This window comes from Oryzias latipes, chromosome 2 (assembly GCF_053564925.1).
Source record: "Oryzias latipes strain Hd-rR chromosome 2, Olatipes_Hd-rR_3.1".
Taxonomy (NCBI): Eukaryota; Metazoa; Chordata; class Actinopteri; order Beloniformes; family Adrianichthyidae; genus Oryzias; species Oryzias latipes.
Window position 1 is genome coordinate 29,305,306 of NC_136238.1, and position 26,198 is coordinate 29,331,503.

The following is a 26,198-nucleotide window of genomic DNA, read 5'->3' on the forward strand; positions in this document are numbered from 1 at the left end:
GCTCCCAATCCAAGAACATGTCCAGAAGGACAAAGAATCCTCCCTCCCTCCCTCCCTCCCACCTCCTGACTGACTGACACCACAGAGGGAGGCAACAGTCCCATGGAGACCAGCTCTGATGGAGAACCACAAGAACCTGGAAGGAGAACGGCAGCAGTGAACGGCAGCAAGAACAGTCCTCCCTTTTGGGGAGATCTCCTCACTCACAGAGACCCTCAAGAAGAAGGAGGAGGAGGAGAAAATGATGCTTTCAAAGACCTTGATGGACACATTCAATCAGATCAAAGAGGAGATTGAAAACCTGCAGAAACCAAAACCCAAGAAGAAATCTGGGATGCAGAGATTCTTTCAGTTTTTCCAAAGATCTGAAAGACAGAAATGATCCTAACTGGATTGATTTTGGTTCTTTGAGTTTTTCTACATTTGACACAAACCAAAGTGGGAGGAGTCATCTTTATGAAGTCCATCATAATCAGAATCCATCAGAATTTTTGATGGTTTTATAATCTTCATACGCTGTCATTAAAATCTCAGACTCCGTCTCACTGAAGTGTAGCTTTCTCTAGTTTTTCCACCACGCATTTCCATGGTGACTCCAGAAATCGGCGATCCATTGAGAATGTCTTTATGTACATGACATGCACGTGCATTAACCTAGGGTTACCAAGTCTAGCGTTATTACACCAAATCATATCCGGTCTTTTGGAACCGACATACCCAGTGTAGGGCTGGGCGATATGGCCTAAAAATAAATTCGATTTTTAATTCGATTTCCGATTATTTCCCGATCCCCCCCCCACCCCCCACCCTACTTAAGGAAAGCAATAAGTACAAACGGCAGACAAGTTCAAGCAAATGTTGCTTTTATTTAATCAAACCCAAGACAAATGTAACCCCCATTTCTGGGATGAATAATAAATCAATGAACACACTCTTGGAATCAAAGTTAAGTATAAGATTTTTCTTCTTTTTCTTTTTGGACTTGTTTTTAAATAATTTTAACCTGTTTTATATAATTTTTGTCTTGTTTTTGTCTAATTTCGTTATTCTAGACTTATTTTCACTTGTCCAAAATAAAAAGGTTACTTCCTTACTCAAAGTCCCAGCTGTGTTTTAAGTCCCACTTTGTAGTCTAGACTAAAAGGAGACAAACATTCACCTAGACAGTAGCACCATTTTCTAAAGGATTAACAATACAGCTCATATCTGGGCTCTAAGGTTTTAATTAAATTAAGAAACCCCGTCTTCTCCACAGAGAAGATGATGAAGCAGCAGGAGTCACGGTCAACCCCCCCTCCCCTCTCGCGGCCGCCTCCTCCGAAAACAAAATCCTACGGCGGCCGCATCGCAAATGAATATACCGGTACAATTAATAATTACAACGCAGTATTCTTTATTAACAAATAACAGTAACAACTAACTAACTAACTAATGAAGTAACTATACAGGCGTTGTAGCATGAGTATATGTGTGTGTGTGTCAGGGCGCGTGCGTGTTTAAGAGGACTGAGCGCGTGCTACGCGAGCGCGTGTGAGAGTCTTTGACTCCGATGGGCTTTAGGCAGCGTGGGGGGGGGGTGTCTCTTCTTCCACGTCTGTGGCAGCAAACCCAGACCAGTTCCAAACAACAGATGATTTTATTCCATTCTTGGGAACAAACTTCCCACTCTCACCGGTGGCCATGCTGTCGCTAGCTGCTTCGTGTGTCGATTGTCGCCACGTGAAACTAACACTACGGAAGCTCTGTGGAGCCAAAACTGCGCCACATAAAAACTCGATTTAGTTATTTTTGAAATCGCCCGTAACAAAAAATTCGAATTAATTCATTTGATCGATTTATCGCCGAGGCCTAACCCAGAGTAAGCAAGTTCAGGGGGATTTCAGCGAGAGTTCAGGGTTAAAGTCAGGCTAGTTTAAACAAGCTTCCTGGAATACCCCTCTGGTTATTTTGGTGGAGTTTTAACCAACGAATGTGGTGTTTTTTATGAAAAGAGTTCTGGATCTTCCCTCAACGTTGGAGTCTGGTCCTGCATTTGGGTCATCCTGATATACCGTAACAAAGCCTCTTTTCTGGGCTGCAGAATCAGCTGATTCAAGGTGATTACGTAATCACGTCCCTACTGTGCAGTGCTGCATCTCAGTGTGAGGCTGCTTTCTCCACATAAGAATCCACTGGAATTGTGTCAACTCTTGAATAGTTTCTGGAATAAAAAGAATGTAAACAAGAAGATAAAGAGATAAAGCCCCTGTGTCAAAGCACATGTGTTTTTTCAGAACTTATGTCAGTAAGCTTTAGACTTTATTTTGGTTAGAAAACTTAAAATCCAACATTATTCTGCATTTCAGAGTAATACATCATTGCTCCCAAGTGCATTTTTACTACACTGCTGTATTTATAAAGATTAGATACGTTAATTATTTTGATGACGTATTGTGATTTGAATGCATTTTTCTGTTTTGTGAAGCACCTTGAATTACTTTGTGTACGAATTCTGCTATACAAATAAACTTGCCTTGCCTTGCCTAAAATTAAAGATGTATAAAAAAACATTTCAACCATAATGAAGACATTCAAGAATTAGCTCTAATGACTCAAAACAAACAACTCATTTCTATTTGCAGGTACATCTAAAAAAATTCATTTTATGAAAAGGTTGTACATATTTTGTCAGCAGTAAAACTCTTCGTCTAATATCATTACACAAAGATTCAAATGTATTGATCCATTACTTTTTTTTGCTTTTTATATAGAGAAAATGAAAACCTAAAACAAAACTTATAGAAAGTAAAAGTATCATATTATAACAATACATTTGTAGAAAACTTCATTTCTACACATTAAATACACCCTTGTGCCCCCCTCTAATTAAATTACTTCATCAATATGGTATGGAGGCCATCAGATTTTTCCCTCCTGTAAAATAAAGTCTTTGACTGTGGTGCAGAGGTTGAGGTGTCGACCTCTTATCAGAAAAGTTTAAAATTTAGCATTTACAGTAAATCCTTTATTACATCGTTTGTAAAGAGAAAGTCTTGTGAGTTCTCATGTGTGTCTGAAGACTAGATCTGCAACTAAAACTTGAATCACATTCTTGACAAAAAAAAGGCTTTTCTCCTGTGTGAGTTCTCATGTGTGTTTTGAGAGTAGATATTTGATTAAAACTTTTTTTACATTCTTTACAAGAAAAAGGCTTTTCTCCTGTGTGAGTTCTCATGTGTCTTTTGAGATTAGCCATTTGATTAAAACTTTTTTTACATTCTTTACAAGAAAAAGGCTTTTCTCCTGTGTGAGTTCTCATGTGTGTTTTGAGAGTAGCTATTTGCTGAAAACTTTTTTTACATTCTTTACAAAAAAAAGGCTTTTCTCCTGTGTGAGTTCTCATGTGTGTTTTGAGATGAGATATTTGATTAAAACCTTTTTTACATACTTTACAAGAAAAAGGCTTTTCTCCTGTGTGAGTTATCATGTGTGTTTTGAGATGAGATATTTGATTAAAACTTTTTATACATCCTTTACAAGAAAAAGGCTTTTCTCCTGTGTGAGTTCTCATGTGTGTTTTGAGATGATATATTCGACTAAAACTTTTTTTACATTCTTTACAAGAAAAAGGCTTTTCTCCTGTGTGAGTTATCATGTGTGTTTTGAGATGAGATATTTGATTAAAACCTTTTTTACATACTTTACAAGAAAAAGGCTTTTCTCCTGTGTGAGTTCTCATGTGTCTTTTGAGATGAGATATTTGATTAAAACTTTTTTTACATTCTTTACAAGAGAAAGGCTTTTCTCCTGTGTGAGTTCTCATGTGTGTTTTGAGATGATATATTCGACTAAAACTTTTTTTACATTCTTTACAAGAAAAAGGCTTTTCTCCTGTGTGAGTTCTCATGTGTCTTTTGAGAGTAGCTATTTGCTGAAAACTTTTTTTACATTCTTTACAAAAAAAAGGCTTTTCTCCTGTGTGAGTTCTCATGTGTGTTTTGAGACTAGCCCCATGACGAAAACTTGTATCACATTCTTTACAAGAAAAAGGCATTTCTCCTGTATGAGTTCTCATGTGTGTTTTGAGACTAGATCTGTGACTAAAACTTTTCTCACATTCTTTACAGATATAACATCTTTCATCAGACCCAGTTTCCATATGGTCAGACGGGTTAGTAATTATTCCTGAGTTTTTACCAGACTTGATAGAGGAAAGTTTCTCTTCTTTTTGAGATTTTTTGTATGTCTTACCAAGATTTGTCTTCTTGGGATTTTTTCTAACATCAGAGTCACACGGACCTGCTGACATGTGAGAGCTGTCCACACTTTGGACATGACTTCTGTCTCTTTTCTTCCTCTGATCTCTGTTCTGTTGGTCTGTCTCTTCATCTGTAGTTGATGTTGATTCTTCATGTTGGTTTCCTTCTTCATCCTGACTATCAGTTACATTAAAGCTCTGCTTATTGTTTAGATCTGCTTCACTGTTCTCATTTTCCTCATAAGTAGGAATCTCCATCAAGGTATCAGTCTCCTGCTTCAGATCAAGCTGATCTTCATCCTGAATGATGCAGATTTCCCCTGATTCCTCTTTAATCTGTGGAGGTTCCGGTTCTTGCTGTTCCACTCTGAAGTTCCTCTGCTGGATGCATAGATCTTCCTCTTCAGTCATCAAACGCTGGGGGAGGCCTGCAGAAACACAAGTAGAGGCCTTTTTTATTTGTTATAGTGACTGTATGCTAGGGGTGTAACGGTACACGTAGTTGGACCGAACCGTTTCGGTACAGCACTTTCGGTTCGGTTCACGTTCGTACCGTTTTGGTTTTTCGGTTTGTTTATTTTTTCCCTGCAAATGTATTAACTTTGCGTTGAGGCAGAACTACTGTTACTCGCGGTATTCCGCCGAGACTCTCACCGGTTTCTGCAATTGCGTGCCTGTAGGAAGGGGGGGGGGGGCAGAGCATGTCGCGCGCAGCGTAAGACTGTGTGTGAGCGCCCGTTCAGTTTGTGTAGCTCACCTTATGGAGAACAGCAATAAGTCCACACGGGGATCTGAACCCTGAAGGAAGATCCGCCTTCCATGGTCAGAAACATCTTTGCACTTCAGCTTCAACAGCTATCAGGTGATGGAGGTGACAGTGCGCATGTCCACAGGATCAGCATGGGTAATGCTTAGCCTACGCTCTCCTGTGGGGAATGCTGTTGTGTTGACATCGTTACACAAAGATAGTGTATGCCACAGAATAGATCTGTTAATGCTCTTAAAACGGCATGACCCGATTGGAACAATCGGGTATACAAGAAAATAAAGGTGCAAGTTAATTTTTCAGGCCAGTGTTAATTATCCAAATTTTTTTGTTCCTGGCAGCTAATAGTTGTTTCTTATTTTATTAAGCAGATCACCTACAAAGGTCAATTTTATTTATTGTTATATAAAACCAATAAATACATTTTGCAAGTAATTATTTTCTGGCTTTTTGTACATTAAAAATATAGAAAATAGATAGATCAAATCTTTATTAATCTCCCAAGGGAGAAATTCAGGTGTCTGACAGCAAAACACAAACAATAAATCTCAATAACTTACTAGCTCATAAAATAGCAGTTCATATCAGGCAGATTTGTTAAACAGCCGTACTGAACCAAAACGTATCGAACCGAGCGCTATGAAACTCTGAACCGAACCGAAATTAGATTTTAGCGTATCGTTACACCCCTACTGTATGTATTGTAAAACTATGATTAGCAACAAGATATTAAGAAAAAATGTTTCACAGCAAGAATGGTAATTCTGTCTATTTAGAATGACTGAGTAACAGCTGCCTATTTTTCTATAGAGGTCTATTGGAGTTTGGTGACAGCAGCTATTTGGAACAGGAAGTAGCTGCTGTCGTACATCAAACAAGTAATGTATGTTGTGCAAAATGTTAAAGTTTTATTGAAAGGAATTGGCAGCATTTATATAGGTGGGCAGTAACAGCACTGAGTGAATGGACCCCTGATGACCCCACTGGGGGAGAAAGGTCATTGTGAGAAGAAATGATCATTTTCTTTCCAAGTCTAAAAATCCAAAGAGACTATCGGTACAATAAACGCCTGGAAGAGCAATTCTCGGTCAACAATGTCACCTCTGTTTGGAGAGGGCTTAGGCAAATCACCAACTAGCCCAGAGCCCAACATGCTGCTGACGACCTTCAACTGGCTGAGAGGCTTAACACCTTTTATGCCAGATTTGAAGTCCCACCCCCTCCCCCCTCACTGAACAGGTTTCCTCAGCAACTTTGGAGCCACATTCCTCCCCCACTATCACTGAAGACAGTATGGCTACGTTCACACTGCAGGCTGAAATGACCCAATTCCAATTTTTTTGCCCCTTTGCGACCCAATTCCGATCTTTTCATGACAGTCTGAACGACACAGATCCGATCTTTTCAAATGGGACCCGGGCCACTTGGGTAAGCTGTCCTGATTCCAATCAATTGCGACCGCAGTCTGACCGGCCAGGCCACCTAATTCCGAATCGTATGTAATCGACACGCAACAAACGTCATCATTCTGCGTTGAAGTAGGCGGGAACAAGAACATAAACATCAACCATGGTAGACGATGCTGCTGAGACCAGTCAGTGGAAGGGAAGCGAGGTCACCGATTGGATTAATATTTGGGGTGATCGCTCTATTCAGGCCAAATTCCAGGGCTCTCATCGCAACCGGGCGGTTTTTGCAAAATTTCCAGCGAAATGGCCGAGTTGGTGTTGAACCTTCCCTGCCATGACTTTTTTTCCTCTTTCTGACCGTGGTCAGAAGCGCGGGGGAGGCCGGCTTCTCCAGGGCCGAAGGCGGATCCTCCTTCGGGGTTCACTTCCCCGTTCAGACTCTCACATTCTCCAAAGCGGGCTAATAAAGAGTCAAAAGCATTTATTCATGGGGAAACCTTCTTTTATTACCGTTCTCCTTCCTCCATAACACAACATGAATGCGCCCCCACACTGCCCCCCTTATTCCCACCTCGCTGCACGCGCTCCTTTTCTCCTCTCTCGTCTTACACATAATACACAGACACACGTGCGCACGGCCCGGCTCCAATGCCTTCTTAAAATGAGAAGATTGCTGCTCCTTTGTGAAAATAAATGTAATAATGCAAAAGAGCTCCGCTGTTGACAACACTGCTCTTGAAAAAAACTGCTGTTGACATCTACGTTAGCAACTTCCGCAAACAACGAGTGACGTCGTTCACCGTTGAGTATTCTTCTGCGCATGCGGGTTTCGTTTGGGTCTTGTCACAGTCAGACTGGAGATCACAAAAATTCGGATTTACTAGGAAATGTGAAAGGTCTTGCAAAAAAATTGAGCATTAAGCCCTGCAGTGTGAACGTAGCCTATGACTCCCCCGGACCACCTCTTCCCCACCACTGTCCTCTCAGTGACAGAAGAGGAGGTGCTCAAGCTTTTCCGGAAGCAAAACTTACGGAAGGCTCCTGGCCCGGATGGCATCTCCCCTTCTACCTTGAAACACTGTGCAGGCGAACTGGCAGCAGTCTTCACAGACATCGTCAACACCTCCCTGGAGTCCTGCCACGTCCTGGCCTGCTTCAAACTGTCCACCATCGTCCCTGTCCCCAAGAAGCCCTGCATAACTGGCCTCAATGACTACAGGCCTGTGGTACTTACGTCTGTAGTCATGAAGTCATTCGAGCGTCTGGTCCTCTCCCACCTCAAATCCCTCACCTCCCCCCTCCTGGACCCACTGCGGTTCGCCTACAGAGCCAACAGGTCTGTAGACGACGCTATCAACCTGGCCCTCCACTTCATCCTGCAGCACCTGGACTCCCCGGGAACCTATGCTAGGATCCTGTTCGTGGACTTCAGCTCTGCGTTCAACACCATCCTCCCCTCTCTGCTCCAGGAAAAGCTCCTCCAGCTCAACGTGCCTGACTGCACCTGCAGGTGGATCACTGACTTCCTAACGGACCGGAGGCAGTGTGTGCCCACCCAATTCATCAGCATAGGAACTCCACAGGGCTGTGTACTTTCCCCTCTGCTCTTTTCCCTGTACACTAACTGCTGCACCTCCAGCCATGACTCTGTTAAACTGATCAAGTTTGCAGATGACACCACCCTCATCGGGCTCATCTCTAATTATGATGAGTCTGCCTACAGGAGGGAGGTGGACCGGCTGGTGTCGTGGTGCAGCATCAATAACCTGGAGCTGAACACCCAGAAGACAGTGGAGATGATAGTGGACTTCAGGAAACTCACAGCCCCCTCATCCCCTGTCACCCTGACAGACTCTACCATCACCGTTGTGGACTCTGTCCGTTTCCTCGGCACCACCATCACTCAGGACCTTAAGTGGGAGCCTTCCATCAGCTCTCTGCTCAAAAAGGCCCAGCAGAGAATGAACTTCCTGCGGCAGTTGAAGAAGTCCCGGTTGCCGGCCCAGATGATGGTGCAGTTCTACACGGCCATCATTTAGTCCATCCTCACCTCCTCCATCACTGTGTGGTACGCTGGAGCCACAGCCAGGGACATAAGCAGACTGCAGCGTATTGCAGAGAATGTGATCGGCTGCAGCCTCCCATCTGTCCAGGAACTATATGTCTCCAGAACCCGGGGACGTGCAGGCCGGATAGCTGCCGACCCTTCTTACCCTGGACATGACCTACTGGAACTCCTCCCTTCAGGCAGGAGGCTAAGGTCCATCAGGACCAGAACCTCAAGACACAAGAACAGTTTCTTTCCCTCTGCAGTCAGACTCTTCAACACCCTTTAACTTCTCCCCCCCTTAAACTTCACTTCAATGTCCAGTCAGTCACCAGCCCACTACCTGCACCTTGATCATCCTCAGTTTGCACTGCTTTTGGCACTGTTTGCACTATTTACTCTATTTATTTATTGTTCTGACCATTGTGTAATTTTTTTTTACATTTTTGTTGCTTACTGTTTTTCTGTTTTATTTTGCACACTTGCACCGAAGCAAATTCCTATTCTGGGAAACTTCACCGAATATGGCAATAAACACTTCTTGATTCTTGAATCTTGAATCTTGAATTAATCACACAAAAAATCATCTCATGACAGCTGTAATAAAACTGTCATAATACTTTTTTTTACATTTTTGAAAGCTACATTTTATAAATGATTGTCTTAACAGTCAGAAAAACAGAAATAAAAAATGTTTCACTAAACAGTGAAGTGGAACTTTGTGGTTCTTGTTGGGTTTTGGTCTGGAAGAAACTGGATCAAATGGTTCTTTTAGTGTTAAAGGTTCCAGACTCTTGATCTCCACTGAAGCTATGAGTATGAAATGTCATTCCACAGACAAACCATCAACAAAATGATCCTGATGCTGCTGAGGTTCTTATGGAAGTGAAACAAATCTCAGCAGAGATGCAGTTTTTCTAAACTGAAATCACTGACATTAAACAGCCTGAACATTCATGGAGCTGAACTGGACACAGAAAAACCTCCCTGTTGTGTTTCCACCCACCAATGAGGAGCAGTTTGATGAAGATGAAGCTGCACTGGAGGAAGAATCAGTCCAGAAAAAGATGTAGAGCAATTCTGACACTAAGCAGTTTTTCACTGATGTGTTCAGGTTTGAATCTTTTCTGTCTGCAGATCCATGAGCAGGACCCTGTCTTTGGGTTTTAGCTTGAAATGTAGTTTTGGAAATAGAATCTCTCTGAATGTCTGGAATTGGAGACATGAAAGAGGTTTAGATGGGATTTTGGGTTTGACAGAGAAATCTGCTGAAAAGAACTGAACTACAAACTTAGAACCACAGACGACAAAACAGATTGTACTTTTTTATCTGCTAACAATTTTCTCTTTGATCTGTTAAGGTTTCCTGTTTGTCGTTAGTGGAGGGACTAACTAAGATCATGTGATTTGAAGAATGTTGTCGGCTGCACTGACCAACAATGTCTTCTGTCTTTTCAACTGGAAGGGACAGAAGAGACTCTTCCAGGACACGCTGTTGATGGACTGTTTGGAGAGCTTGAAGCTCAAGATAGAACCGTTGTTGAAGTGAACATACCGATAGTGTGGAGATGAAGATCAGAGTCACACTGACCTGCTGACATGTGAGAGCTGTCCACACTTTGGACATGACTTCTGTCCCTCCTCTTCCTCTGATCTCTGTTATGTGGGTCTGTCTCTTCATCTGTAGTTGATGTTGATTCTTCATGTTGGTTTCCTTCTTCATCCTGACTATCAGTTACATTAAAGCTCTGCAGTTCCTCTTTAATCTGTGGAGGTTCTGGTTCCTCCTGTTCCACTCTGAAATTCCTCTGCTGGTTGCAGAGATCTTCCTCTTCAGTCATCCAATGCTGGGGGAGAACTGCAGGAACACAAACACAACAAGGAGCCTTTTATATGTCTCCTTTTGGGTTTTTTCAAGCATCAATAAACTCTGTGATCATTGGAGAAAATGCCTGAGGAGTCTGGAGGACGAGAAGAGACTAATGGAAATAAATATATATGCAGAGGTGGGTAGTGACAAGTTACATTTACTTAAGTAACTTTTTGGTGAATTGTACTTGTGAGAGTAAAACAAGGCAATTTATTTGTAGCACAATTAGTACACAAAGTAAAACAGGAAAATGATTGGTTTATCCCCCGGGGGGTAAGTTAGTGTAGAACCACCACTGAGTGACAGACGGGTCCCCAAAAAGAAAAGCATGAAGCTCAAAGGGCTTCTCTGTTTCTTTGATGAAGGTCACATACCTATGTGGTGGAGCTGCAGCTGTGGTTTCCAGATGACATCCAGCAGTCTGCGCTGACGACAGAGCTCCTGCTCGTACTGGACGATGGTTCCTTCACAGAGTCTGCAGATTTCTTCAGCAGCAGCAGCTAGTCGCTCGCTGATCAACTCTCTCAGAGACTGAAGGGAAGACATGGTTCCTGCTCCGATCTTCAGCTCCAACTCCCACAAACACCGCCGTCCTCTTCACTGCAGCTCCGATCGATCATCTGCTAGTCTCACAATCACAGCAATCCACGTTGGCCTTTGTTGCTGTCTCGTCCGGCCTTCTCAGATTCGGATGGTTCTGGACGTCAAAAAATGAAATGTGCAGAAATGAAAAGACACACAAGAGTCTGCATGAATTGTCAAACCTTTTCCAAAAGGGGAGAGGTGGAGAAACACGACCTGTTAGGCTCTGTGGCTGTCCTCTCTCTCTGTCCTCAAGGCTAAAATGATTTTTATCATTCAGTAAGGGAAGATGAAAACATACTAGATAAAACTGTTCATAGGTGAGTTATAGTTTGTAAAATGAAACCAGGTTGGACCTAGTGGAAATGCACCAGACGAATGTGACTACTGAGTCTCAGTTGTGAGCCTAAGACATTGTATTTCTATATTTAATTTTATTTATTTATTCATTTATTTATTTCTGTATTTCTTTATTTGCTTTCTGCCTAGCCTCTACCAGCTGCAACTCAATTAACTGTTTATTGACTTATTCCTATTTATTGTCTTTTTGACATTAAACATTTAATCCACAATTGTTTTTCACTTTCAGGTGCATTTGTTATAGTTTGGGTCTGTTAGTGTGAGTTTGTTAGAATCATATTATCATACCAACTCCTAGTCTGAAGAAACATTAGTTGTTTAGTTAACACTGTGCAGACACCGTATCCTCTGTTTCTATTGAATGACACCAGCATGCATAGACACTCCTCTACACCATTTGCAGCTAATTCCAAACAAAGCGCTCTGACTGCATCTCCCTGGGAAACTCAAGGCTGCAGACCTGCAGCTGTGAGGAGAGGCTGGATCTCTAGGATGTGGGTCCAAACAGTATCACTGATTAGAATTTATCTACAGCACCGTCAGTGGACAGAATGAATATAAGCATTGTCTGTCCAAACCTCAAAATCTTCTTCCCTTTTTTATTTCATTTATTTATATTAAGTCTTATTATATCTATTTGTGTGTCTGGAAAAGCTGGGCGTGAACTAACAGCATTTCTATGCAGTGTGATTCCAGAAAAAGTTTCCTAACAAACATCCATCTATAGAAATGACATCACCTGATGTATAATTAAAGATTTAGGAGCCCCGAAAACTGCAACCTTCCGTTCATCCAAAATAGTTTTGTTTCATTTTATATATCTAGTATATATGTGTGTGCTGTACGTCCATCATCCTGTTGGATAAGCAGTCCCCAGACCAACCTGCTTTGTCACAGTGTATCTTAGGTGCATCTTAGGATTCTGGTTCCGGGTCACACAGCAGGACACGTGGCGTGCCTCTCTGCGAATACAACTATCTTCAAATTACTTAAAAAGTTGATTTTCTCCAAAAAACAGAGCTGACCATGCCCCCGAAGAAAACCCAGGAATACGAAGACCTCAAAAAGACTCTTGATGATAATCAAGCCACGCTGAAATCCTTTATGGACCAATGATGGAAGAGTTCCGAAGATTTCGGGCTCAAAACGAGCATGTAAGAAAACCGGGTCGAGATTCTGGAGAAAAGACTGGACGATGTGGAACAGCAGGTAAGGATGAATAATGTCATTCTCACTGGAGTACTAATCAAACCTCAAGCAAAACTGACAGCAGGAGCTAAAACAAATGATTAATCAATTATTGAAAATGGTTAAATTGATCGATGTTTAATGATATTACTTAACTTTCTCCAAAAATTGATAAATTGATTCAAAAATCTTTCCTAATGTAGCATAATTTTGCACGTTTTTAACTTTTGATACTTGATGAAATTTTGCTATGAAAATTCCTGAAACAGTGTTGTGTATTTTACTGATATAGTATTATGTTATAATCATATGAATGGCTTTGCTAGCGTAGCTATCAGTAACATAATCTGCATATATTTCAGATACTGCATTTGCCATGTTGTTTTCTAAAATAGTTATTTTTGACGTAATACTTAAGTAATTCATCTTTGTCATGTGCTTTATCGATATCTTATGATTCTTAATTCTGTCTGATAAAAACTGGGAATCGGATATTGATAAATCATGTAATAAAATGGTTACAGTATAATCGGGGTGGGATTATATAAATTCGCTTCCTCCCACTCCCTTTCAAGCAATATTTATTAATATGTCTAATTATCCTAAATTTGATTAGTTACTGTATGAATGTATTGTTTTTGTGTATTATTTCTACTTAATTGCTTGAAATAACCCATTTCAAATCAAATCAAATCAAAAAATCAAATCATCTCATCCTCCTGTTTGTTCTGACCCCCCCAGAGGGAAGACGTTGTCTTTCTTCACTGCTCTGTCCTGTCAGACGTCATCAGATCCTCCTTGCTGTGTTTCATTTGCTTCTGCATACGCTGGTTCCCCAATGACCTCTGACCTCCTGCTGTCCCCAGAGCCCCTGCTGCTCTTTATCTCCCTTTAGCCATGTCACCAACACAACTCCAACTAAACACACACAACTCCAACTAAACACAAACACAATTCACACACACAACTACAAATAGTTTGTTAAAATGCAGACAAAGCAAAGAATTATACAGTCCATAACTTTTAACACAATCAAAACTTCTACACTAAAGCACAAAGTACACAACAAAGTGTAGAAAGTGAGTTTTACTGCCATAAACTTCTGGAATTTCTGGATGAGAAACAGACGTGCAGAACACAACACAGCTACACAAACTGTGAGACCTGATGAGCTGCAGCCCTTAAAGTTAGGATTATGACGGGAGAGGATCCACTATTCATTGTTTTTTTGTTTGTTTTGTTTTTTAAAATGTATTAGTATACTTTTCCTTTCATAAATAATGTTATTTCTTTTAATAAAAGGATCATGAAGGAATTAAACTTGAAGGTGCCAAAGGACTTCACAATCAAAACATGATCTAAAATGGGAACAAAAGTTTAAACCAAAAACTCTAGTTCTAATTCTGTTTAGAATATAATTTTCAATCCAAATGTTTTCATCTACATTCCATGTTATCTCATTCTCACTCCACGAATCAACTCCTGGTCCGGCCCTTCTATCCAATTATAGAACCTAATGCCCCCCCCCCCCCCCCCCACAGTTAAAATAATTGCCCACCCCTGCTTTAGTATGGAAGTAGCATTAACCTTCATGTCCCCCCCCCATTTTTTTCTGTCTTTCTGTCACACACACACACACACACACACACACACACACACACCTGCTCCTTCCTCTCTGTGTTAAACCTCAATCCTCCTTTACAGAATAATATTACAAATATTTCTATTCTGATTTAGAATTCCTCAACAACATTGGACAACAACAACCATTCTGTCCTTGGGGGGGTCCTCACCTCCCCGGGACAACAAACCCAGTGAACCAGCCTCCCGTCAGAGAACTGTTGGAGTTTCCAAACTCTAGGACACTTCATCACTTTTTCCTTTTTTCTCTTATTCTGTAAACCTTATTTTCACTTTTCTTAAATAATCTAATTTTCCCAAATGTACAATTCTACAATTTACTGAGTTACTCACTTTGTGGACATCAGACTCTTGGTTTGGCTACGCCCAATGCAGCATTTGATTGACAGGTTTCTGCTTACCTTTGTAGGGTTCACCCGTGTCGTCAGTCCACTCCTGAGAAACCCTTCATCCAGGCCAAATTTAATCCAGAAAACTGTCCTCAACCCCCCCGTCTGTGCCTCCAAATTGCTGCCGTCCCGTCCGGCCTTCACAGATTCAGATGGTTCAGGACGTCCAAAAATGAAATGTGCAGAAATGAAAAGACACACTAGAGTCAAAAGGGGAGAGGTGGAGAAACACGACCTGTTAGGCTCTGTGGCTGTCCTCTCTCTGTCCTCAAGGCTAAAAGGCTTTTTTATTATTCATTAAGGGAAGATGTAAACATACTAGATACGTCATTAGAATGGTGTGTTTTTGTCTAGTTTGCATTGCAGGTGTTGTGGCTCCATAAACACTCAAGTACAGAAAGAAAACAGAGACCAAAGTCAAAAACAGGCCTACTGGTGACCTTGGTACCTATTATCTGTTACTGAAGGCAGGAATCAAGCAGATTTCTGCAATACAATATACATGAATAAATAGAATCTATTAGATGCAGAATAACAAGAACATAGAAAATATGATAGAACCCTGTTCACCTTTATTTATTTTTAAAAGCACAAAAGCATCAGTAATCACGTCTCTGTTTCTGTGGTGGGGGTCAGGTTCAGGGGGGGGGTTGCTCCTGGGTCATTGTCTGATGGGGGGGGGCTCTTGGTTGCCTGGATCTGCCGGGTTGCTGCTCTGTCTGCCCCCAGCTCTGGGGTGTGGGGGGGGCTCCTGCCTCTGCTGCAGCGTTCAGTGTGATCAAGGTTCACTCTAAGAGACTCACATTCATTCAACACACCTGCTTGTTCAACTTTACACTAATACAGACATGGGTGTTGGTGTTTTCTCTTTTCTACCACCCCCCCCCCGTCTTGAATATTGGTGATGTGAATATTGTGTGTACCTGTCTGTGTGCAGAAATCCTGGGAGATAAATCTTTAATCATTGATGATTATACTGTTGACCTGTAAATAGTTGTGTGCAGATTATATATTTTGTTGTTGTTCTGTGAACTAATTTATGTGATTTAATTTACTGATGACACTTTTATGTTGTAACTTTATAATATTGACTACCCCCCCCCCTCTAACCCCTCCTCCCCCATCTCTGACATTCCACTCTGTTTCTTTCTCTCCTTTTTTGTTTCTTTTTTCCGTCCAACAAGGAATGCATCCAAATATCATTTTCATAAATAAAGCTTAGCCTCAAATCCAAAAGGGGTTTATTCAAATATACTCTTAGTCTGTCTGAAGACCCATAAACCCCAATTGTAACAATAAAATCTGTTCAATACAAGAGACACTCAGCTCTGATCTGCTCGCTCAGCTGTTGGACAAGTGAAAAATAATAGAATCCATTAAATGCATAAAGAAAAGATAATACAAAATATAATAGAACTCCTGTTCACCTCCACAGAATCATGCAGAGAAGAAATGTACAAAGTGAAAAATCTTTTATAAAATATAAAAACTTTAAATAAAAGATCATTCACTTGTCTGTTCTCAAACTGTGGGGCGCTCCTCCTTTTTGGAGTGGGGTGTTACGTTCTCTGACTGTGGTCATCTCCAGGACCGAAGCTGAAAAAAGAACAGTCTCAGTTCTTTCAGATGAACTTTCTAACTTTCTTTATCACTTTTTTCCACTCCTAAAACGGCGACTGACTGTGTCTGGATGTGCTCCTCACCCCCCCCCCCCCTTCCTGCAGCGTGCGAGATCTGGTTTCAGCGCGCGTGCGCACACACCCCCTCACACGCACACACATTTCACAACACGCTTTCCTCCATTCTTCAACCAACCAGGGGCCTCATTTATAAACGTTGCGTACGCACAAAAGAAGGCGTACGCCACTCTCTACGCAATAGTTGAGATTTATAAAAAGCAAACTTGACGGGAAAATGTGCGGTCCTTCACGCAAGCTCTGACCCAGGCGTACGCACAAAAACAGGTGAAATGACGATTTATCGTATTTCGGGCAGATACTCGCTGCAGTGTTTTTCAGGTAAATACCCTAGGGCGGTTCAGTTAATTAACTCACCTGCTCAGCGTCCTATTTAAGCCAGGTGCGCAGTTGTTCATTCTTTCTTACCTTCAGCGCTCATTCTTCGCCGGTCTCCGAGGCCGCGGGTCTCCGTCTCTTTCGGCATCTTGCTGTGTTCCCCCGTCCTTCGGATGGATGATCCCCATCTTTCTGATGTGGGGTTTTCGTTTCGCCGCGTCTGCTCTCCTTAATTTCTCCTCCGATCCGCGGGCGGCTGACGGCGCACAGCGCGTTCGTTTCGCCGCGGTCGCGTGCATCTGCAAGGGGTGTGCTTTCCGCGATGTTCGGGATGTCCGTGCCCCCCGATCAGGAGTAGTCCGGGTCTTCTCGTCTGCCGTGGTCACCCCAATTATCCACGGTGAGCGTCATGCGGTACTTTTCCCGTGTAGTTTTCTATGGCTGCGTCTCACTTCCTGTTTACTTCGGTGACGTCACGCCCCTAAGGACCCTGGGAATTGTAGTTTTGACTCCGGGTCCTTCATGATGCACTTCTGATTCCTTTTCTGCTGCGTAGTTCTGCGTCGTCCGGTTGTTTTTTCAGGGGTTGTGGGGTCCTTTCTGTGGTTGTGAAGGCTGGCAGTCCTCGCTTGGACAGGCTTCTCATGCTGGCTGAATTTATCGTGGCTTTTAGCATTTGTTTTCTGTTGCTGTTTTGTTCTTTGGGAGCTGTGTGTAAATCTTATCTTTAATTTGATGCTGGCTTTATTATTATGGCGGTTATTCTGTTTGTTTTCCTCGTTGTTGTAGCTGCTGGTTAGTTAGAATGTGAATCAGTGTCTCTTGGACCCGTCTCTGCTCTGTGGACATTTTTCCCTATGATTGGTCTCTCTTATGCAGCGTCTATGGCTCATTTTATTCACTCAGCGATCGTCGTTCATTGCCCCCGCACATTCTGCATCTGGTTCTGCTTCGCCTGTTTTTCCCCGCTCTGTGTACCCCAGTGGGTCCTGCCCTGTCCTCAGGGACTTGCGTCGGCCGCATTAGTGAGTGTGTCGGTCTCGTCGCGGCCCTGTTTTCCCGGCTGGACAGTTAATTTGTTGTTCTCTCTCTAGTTTGGTTGGAGGTTTGTGGGGGCTATGTGATGGATTCTTCCGGGGCATCGTTTTCAAAGCCGCCACTGAGGGTGGCCCCTAGGAAGTGTTCAGGTTGACGTGACTTGATCTGGACCTGTTAGCGCCTCGCAGTTAATCTTCTGGGCATCAGTGGCCTGGTTCCCCATGCGCCTTCAGGATTAGTATACATTTTCTTCAGCTCCCCATGCTGTCTCCACGATTTTCCTCCGAGCGCGATATAAGGCTGAGGATGACTGTCACTGATGGTCTCACTGTTCTGCCTCTATGCCTCTCAGTGGCGTCTATTGGCCTTCAGTTGGCGCTCGAGGTGTTTGCCGGTTTGCCTTTCCGTTGTCGTGGCAGTCCTCATAAAATCGACTTTATTATCGCCCTGTACTGGATATTTGTAGGCGCTTGGTGCCCTTCATTTTGCATGTTATTGATGATTTCTTGGTGGCCAACTTTCCTTTGTATCCTTGGTCTTTTGAATCTCTGTGGAAAAACTTTATTTTCAAAATTGGGTTTCCACGTTATCTATAATGTACGGTCCTCCACCCGTCCGGATTTATTTTTCTTCTATAGATTTGGGTGGTTCATTGATGCTTGTCTCTCCCCATTATGTCATCTCTAGCTTTTGTGCAGCATGTCGTTTATTCAAATTTTGGTTGGATATGATTCGTCAATGATTGGCCCACCTGACATTTGCTGTAGCTTTGGTCCTATGGTCATCCGTTCATCTTGTGTTCTTGTCCTGGGTAGTTCGATCCTGGGCCACGTGTTCCTGTTCTGGATTTTCGTGTTTTGCGTTTGATCTTTCCCTCTCTATGCCTGGAGTGGTTTTGTGATACCTGTTGTGTCTTCAGGCTCCCTCCACTTGTTCTCCTGAGTCTGCGCCTTCTGGTTTGGGGGAAAAGGATTTAAGAAGAGTGGTTTGTGTTTGTCCGGCCGCCGGAATCTACAGCTCTGATGGTTCTTAAGGGGTCGTCAGGTTATTTCATCCTTGGAGATTATATTAAGGCTGTTTCAATATTGAATGATAGTATTGTGTCATAGGTTGACTTGGTTAATGTTTAAATAACACCTTGAGCAACTTCTACCCTGACCGTAGGAAATGTATCACTTGCGCTCTCAAGCTTAGTTCAAGAGTTAAATCTTGTGTCCACAAGTCAGTCTTCTATCTGCCTTTTCTAAGCAGATGACACTCTGCTAGATGCATCCCCATTTAGAGGCTTGTTATACTCCGCCTCTAAATGCTTAAGGTTCAGTCTAGCAAAAAATACTATCAAAACCTATGATCCCTCATGGCTCTCAAGTTCTCTTTTGCAGTATCCAGTCGCCCTTGGCTAAATAAAAAATTTGAGAACCACTAATGTCAAATACAAGGCATCAAATCCAGCCGAGCTGTAATCCTCTGCTACGTGGGATGTTGACCTTCCTCATCTACAAATCTCCTTGGCTACTCTTCCCATCTACTACTCCTCGATGGCCTCCTGAAGGTGCGTCCCTCTGAAACTGTCAAAGGTTACTTTTCTCATCATTGGAATATATAAAAAATTGGTGTTAAGATTTCGTGCAGGTCATATATTTCACTATCATTTCACTGTTGGAATTTGTAATTATGGTGGTTTCTAGGGTGCGATAAATCCACAATGGGTCTTTACCTTAACTATCTACTAAATTTCACTTTCTCAGATTTGTTTTTTAAAAGCACTGTTATTTAATTTATCTCAATCATTTTGAAACTGATCAGTTTCTGGGTTATTTATATATTCTTTTCAAGACTAACACTGCTTTGTTTTTATCTATGCATCGCATCCTGAGCCTGCGAACCCCTACGCCCCGATCAGCTTCTCCGTTTCCAGGAAATGACGTCGCCCATGCATTCCTTGATCTGGTGCTGCAACGATGACTGCTCGACGTACCTATTGCTGCACTGAAAGTGACGGGGCGTTGGACCTCCACTGCATTCCAATGACACTTCTGACTGAATTAATTAATCAATGTCAACCGCAGAATGAATGTAAATTCTTCGATTATAGATGTTAAAAGAAAATTATAGCCAGGTGGAAGCCTCAAAATTTAGGTTGCTCTAAGTTGTATCATAGTATGCGCGGAGCTCGAATCTGGTTCTTAAGCTCATTTGTTTGTAGTATGCCAATGAAGCATAGTATATATGGGCATTGAACTCGTTCTTAATATTGGGATGGAACCTCATTTATATGGATGTTCCTTGAGCGCTTATAATTGGTATGCCAAATGGAGAAAATTATGGCTATTAAGCTCGTTCGTGGTACTGTCGTTGGGAGCTTCGAAATAATGGATGTTACTTAAGCGCGTGTATATATAGTTGCCAAAATGGAAGAGTTTATGGCCATCAAACTTGTTCTTAGTTTAATAGAAGTTTGAATAATGGCTGTTAAGCATGTCATACGCCATCGGAAGCTTTGGATTGGATGTTAAGTTAGTGTATCATACGGGTTGTTTGGCGGTTTAAATTATAGTTCTGCACAGCGTTTTGCGGAAGTGAGCTTACGTTCTAAGATCAGGTATAAGTAATTTTATGTTGGCTCCCCTTTTATTTCTTTCCCTCTCTCTTTCAGATAGTATGTTCCTCTAGTGGTTTCCACGAACGGGAGCGACCCTACGGTCAATGGTGCCGGGTCACACATAGCAGATCCACTAGATAGCATGTCCCCTTCGTGGCGCTGTACTCGAACGGGGCGGCCCAACGGTCAATGGTGCCGGGTCACACATAGCAGATCCACTAGATAGCATGTCCCCTTCGTGGCGCTGTACTCGAACGGGGGCGGCCCAACGGTCAATGGTGCCGGGTCACACATAGCAAATCCACTAGATAGCATGTTCCCTTCGTGGCGCTGTACTCGAACGGGGGCGGCCCAAACGGTCAATGGTGCCGGGTCACACATAGCAGATCCACTAGATAGCATGTTCCCTTCGTGGCGCTGTACTCGACGGGGGCGGCCCAAACGGTCAATGGTGCCGGGTCACACATAGCAGATCCACTAGATAGCATGTTCCCTTCGTGGCGCTGTACTCGAACGGGGGCGGCCCAAACGGTCAATGGTGCCGGGTCACACATAGCAAATCCACTAGATAGCATGTTCCCTTTGTGGCGCTGTACTCGAACGGGGGCGGCCCAAACGGTCAATGGTGCTGGGTCACACATAGCAGTCATACTGGGAAATGAAATGAAAATGGAATGCTGCCGAAAACACACCCCATTTTATTACACACTGATTATACATTCACATTTTCTCTTCTGGATGATTTTAGTGTTGGGGGTTTTGTTACCCGAAAGTTTTATGGAAATTTTATGGAAGTTTTATGGAATTGAACGGAGCCTTATGCCAAACGAAAATATGTGAATGCCAACTTAAAGAATGTGGAAAAATGTCAAATAAATATTTCTTACTGCAAGAGTTGTCTGACTAAAATGACGATTTATCGTATTTCGGGCAGATACTCGCTGCAGTGTTTTTCAGGTAAATACCCTAGGGCGGTTCAGTTAATTAACTCACCTGCTCAGCGTCCTATTTAAGCCAGGTGCGCAGTTGTTCATTCTTTCTTACCTTCAGCGCTCATTCTTCGCCCCACCCTCCTCCCCGGCTTCCACCTGTGGGCTCCGTAAAGGGGGGTTTTGTTACCCGAAAGTTTTATGGAAATTTTATGGAAGTTTTATGGAATTGAACGGAGCCTTATGCCAAACGAAAATATGTGAATGCCAACTTAAAGAATGTGGAAAAATATCAAATAAATATTTCTTACTGCAAGAGTTGTCTGACTGAAATGAGAAATGGCGACACCGTCGGCAGATGGAAGAAACACGTGAAAGTGAAAATGACAATCCTGCCTCTCAGAAATAACATGAAGACTTCACAAAGCAAGTCTTATAATTAACAGCTACACAAACACCCGTTTGACCGATCAGCAGTGAAACAAACAAAAAAAAAATCTAACGAAAATTACAACAGAAATTCAAATGAACACATATTTGCAGAAAGAAAAGTGAAATATGTTCTGCAATATTGGCATGTTGTGCAATTCATCCTCATAAATAATATAGTTAACAGAACGAAATAATGTACAAAACTGATATTCTCGTCAATGTGTCCGTCTGGAGGAGCAGATATAGGTGCGGGCGTGCGGACGGACAGATGTACTAATTGTCCACTGGGGAAAGTTGTTTTCATATTAAAACATTTCTTCATAAGCTACGGAATTATGGTATTCATACATATGCCTTTAGTTTGTTTTATTTTTGACAAAACAATGTATGGCGTATGTCTCAACCATTCAGAAAGCAACAAGAAATTACATTTGCGCTGAACAATTTCCCATTTCCACGTTGATTATTACCGACATCTGTAGCTTGTCAGATGGAATTAAATGGATGGAAATAAAATGCCCCATCACAATGCGTAATGACGCACAATGGCTGATCTTGCGCTCTTAGAAGATGTGGCAAATGGAAGAATTCGGAGTGAACGCATCTTTAGACAGCAAGAAGACTTGCTGGCAAACGAGGACGACTTGCTTATGAGCCGGTTCCGACTTCCTCGAGCCGTCCTGTTGGACATCTGCGGGCTTTTGGGCCCGGCGTTACAGAGGAGCACTCGGAGGAACCACGCGTGTCACCCGGTTTCCCCCCCCCCCCCCCCCCCCCCATAGCCTCACCTCGGATGGTTGTGAGGCTACAGCATTTACGGCGTCTGCCGCTCACGTGCCTTTTTGGCATTAGTAATGCCCACACTGTGCCCTCCAAACAACATTTTTCTCCTCTTTTCCACCTCGCCAACGATAACTTCTACTTCACATTGAGTGAAGTTACGTTTTTTTGATTTCCTCTCTGTGTTTGCCATGGTTTCCCAAGCCATAAATATTCATTTGTGGGCGTTTCACGGACTATTTATGGGCAACATCATGAAGCTGCAAAAGCTGCGCTGCATTTAGAATTGGTTGTGATTTATTAAGGGAAAGATGCGTAGGATGTGCGTGCGCACGGTTTTATAACTCCGAATATTTCTGTGCGTACTGAAGGAATTTATTTTTTGTGGTCATTTCTCCTAGGTTTTTATCTTTTTATTTCATTGAAGGTTTTCTTTCTGGTTTACTGTGTGTGGGTTTCAGTCATTTCAATTAAAAGGGACTTCCTGGTAATTGCATATGTAAAGAGGTTTCAGGAATGCAGCTCCAACCTCCAACCCCCTTCAGGAGAAAATGGTCTTTGATCTTCTGGGGCCATTTGGTTGTAGGTCTGACTTGGATCATAAATCAATCATCTCAATCCCTGGGAACCGCCACAGGCATCTGCTCCCGTGTGGGGAACAAAGGTGTATTGTCTACTGTATGTTAAGAAGATCCGGCCACACGTGGGGGCCACCTAGGGAGCCATTTGGTTGCGGGACCATGTCAGTCTGGGAGGTGACTTCAGACGCGGGAAAACGGATGCTGACTCCTAACATGGACTGACAGAAGTGGGCAGGCTCCCTGCCAGCCAATCTCTAGCGACCAGAGGCGGAGATTCGGCGGCCATCTTGCTCCCGGGGGAGGATGTTCTGCCCACATGCTTAAAAGTCTGAACTCAAGGAATTTTCCTGTGTCTCTCCAGACAAGCTGCATGTGAATTCGGAATGTAACCTCTTGCGTATTGCAGGCCTTGATTTTGGACACCCAGATCGATCTGTTTTTATTTTACTCTGTTTTTACTCTGTTTTTTAGAAATATTGTTAGGGAATAAATTTGTTAATCTTTAATCCGGACGAATCCCGTGGTTTTCTTCTTCTCGACTTTATTGAACATGCAACAAAGGAAAGTAATCTCAAAGCGACAGATTATATTTTCCAACATTAATTGGTGACCCCTGAACGTGAAAAGTGGGGAAGAAACGCGGAAGCGCAACGCGGGTAAGAGGACCGATAGTGGTTTATTATGAGATTTCTGAGACTTTCGGCGAAAAGTCGGTGACGCTCCCCCCCACGTGCTTGACTTCCCTCGAGGCCTCACAAACAAAAGGTAAAGCAGGAACCTGTTCGTAAATTCTGCATATTGACCAGGTTATTCTCTTAGTGAATAACTCAAATTGTGGGGAAGTGAAGTATGTGGACGGCATAGCGCACCTGTATAAGTTTTGTGGTTCACCCTCCTGAAACAGCAAATTGGACTAAGGAAATTCATGAAAATTAATTAGAGCTGAGCAAATTGTGCAGGTTTTGTGTCTGTTTAGCCTGTCAAAATTGAATAAATAGTAAATTGGGAGCGTGTGATATTTGGATTACGTTAAAAAATAGTAGGTTTTGCGTCTGTTTGAGCCTGTACGAAATCCCGTACGAAAACAACAGTGTTACTATAGGAACTAATTTTGCGCGTTTTAGGATTTTCGGAAAAACCAGGAAGGAAGCGAACCTTCACAAATTATTTTTAATGCGTAGAGAAACCACAGAGGGATTCACAGTAAAAATGAAAGGTGCGCTAGACAGAAGAAATGAGGAAACCGGTGAATTTTCTTTTGACGACAGACTTAATGACGCCGACGACTTGACTTTACAACAGCGGTGAAAATGGCTTGAATGAGAATGAATGGAATGAAATGTATGCGATTTTGGAAAGAATGGGATGACAATGTTTGAAATCTGTGTATTTTAACTGTATTTTCCACATTTCCCTGTGTATTGTCTGCTCTATGGACGCAGCCATCTTGTTCATCATGTTTACATCGAACGGACCAATGACGGGACGTTTTACTTGTTTTCGAATGTGTAGACGACTGTGATTGGTTTTGACTGTACCACGTGGTAAGCGTGACGGAGTCCTGGCCAAAATGGCAACGGTGGCTGTGATTGGCTTTGTTTGTACCATGTGGTCGGCGAGACGCGTCCCTGACGACCAAGTATGACGGAACGTGCTGAACTTTTTCACGATGAAAATTTGAAGAGTTTGGGATGTAATTTGCGGTAAAATCATGATTGTCGTTATCGAGCGTGGTAATGACCTCGGTTGTAGTTTAAAAACAAATTTCAGTGGGTTTTCGGTTCGCCGAAAAAGGTTTTTTATGTTGCACAGCGCCTCCGACGGGAGCCTCTGCCGCAACGGTGAGATCAACGTGCATGGTTGCAGGGTCTAATACATTTGGGGTAAAATAATTTTGTAATTATTTCGGTTTTCTTGTGAATACATGTCTCTAATTTGTTTGTATGTCCTAATAACCGCGATTAAGTTCAGTTTTGTTCGAAGAAGTATTATTGACATTTTCAATTTGTTTAAGTTCGTTTTTCTGTTTGTTTTGATCTTGTGCACTGCTGGTTGAATGAGAAGCGAATGAGTGATGGTTTTGTTTGTTTGAATCATACTCAATAGTATTTGAAAATTGTTATCAGAATGGGGAAAAGGACGAGGTAAAGGAAAGGGAAACATGGTTTTTGAGGATTTGGAAGGATGTGGCAATGTAGACAAGCAGGAGAAATGAAAAGCATTGTAAGTAAAATGGAGGGTTTGTGGACATGGAAAGGTGTGGTATGAAAGTGTGGGTTCTGGTAGAACGGAAGAAGGGGGAACATGAATGTTAAAACGCTAGTTATGAACGATTCATTTCAGTGAAATGGTTTATTTTTGTTTGTGTAAGGTACCTAATTTGTTGTGTTATGTCTTTTGCAAAAACGGTTAAAAGTTCTTGTCTTTGTATTGATTGTCTGTGTTTTAGAGTGTGAATTGTGTTTTTGGTTAAATAAGGAAAAGCTTAAATTGTGGGATTTTGTTGCTTTTAGTACTTCTCCAAATTCTTTTTGTAGGGCAAAAACAGTCCTTAAGGGTAAGTCAAAACAATTTGTCTCTATTTTTTGATTAAGAGTGAATGATTAGCGGTCGGAATGCATGTCAGACAATATATTTTCCAAAGACTTTGCTCCATGTCCGTCATATCGGACAAAGAAAATTTTAGGGATTTTCCCCTTTGCTGGTTTTCATTACTGATCAACTGACGGTGTTGGAGACGGTGAAGACTGAACATGACTAATCCATTCTAAATCTCTTTCCAAGCAGAAGAGCAGCCCCCCCGAGATCTCATAAAACTTTAGGCAGAAAACCCCCCTCTGTTTTGTGGGTGAGTGACAAAAGACGCAAAAGTTTACCATCCTCCGCAGCTCTCTAACTTCACAGGAGGGAGCCGAGTCAGCAGTGACTGACCCCCAGAGCACATTTGAAGAAACAGGACAGGAGAGAGGGGGAGGTTGAGCAACTGAAGAAAAACAATTCTTTACCCTGCTGAAATAATTCACACAGGATAAAAGGTGTTTTAAAAAAGAAAAGGAAACTAACATGAATTTTGACTTTTGATGCCCTCAGAGACAGCAGTAGTGACGTGTCATGCTCAGCCATTCGGAGACCAAAACAGGAGGACGGGTGGAAAAATCCTGGGAGAAGCAGGCCACCCAGGGGACCCCAGCAGCAGTTGGAAATGGCATCTATGGCGCTCTGAACCCTGACAGCCCACAACGAGGTGCCCAACAGCAGAATGTACAGACCAAGAGGCAGAGGGTCTGGAGGAAAAATGAACAGTACCCATGACCACTCCAAGCCCTCCTCCA

General features: G+C 42.5%; 2 protein-coding genes across 4 annotated transcripts in view; one reads left to right on the forward strand and one right to left on the reverse strand.

Annotated features, from left to right (window-relative positions):
* The window catches only part of LOC144987836 (uncharacterized), a 147,783-nt gene that overhangs the window by 107,829 nt on the left and 13,756 nt on the right, over window positions 1–26,198 (forward strand). The window lies entirely within an intron of this gene.
* The window catches only part of LOC144987110 (uncharacterized), a 463,057-nt gene that overhangs the window by 72,907 nt on the left and 363,952 nt on the right, over window positions 1–26,198 (reverse strand). For 2 of the 3 annotated variants that reach the window (XR_013650972.1, XR_013650970.1), the window contains exons 3-4: window positions 14,502–14,627; window positions 10,704–11,026 (exon numbers count right to left, since the gene is read on the reverse strand). The gene's annotated coding sequence lies outside the window, so the exon portion shown is untranslated. Of the gene's footprint in view, window positions 1–958; window positions 4,666–10,050; window positions 10,318–10,703; window positions 11,027–14,501; window positions 14,628–26,198 lie in introns of those variants that run through there. The other variant, XR_013650975.1, reaches the window with a different exon arrangement.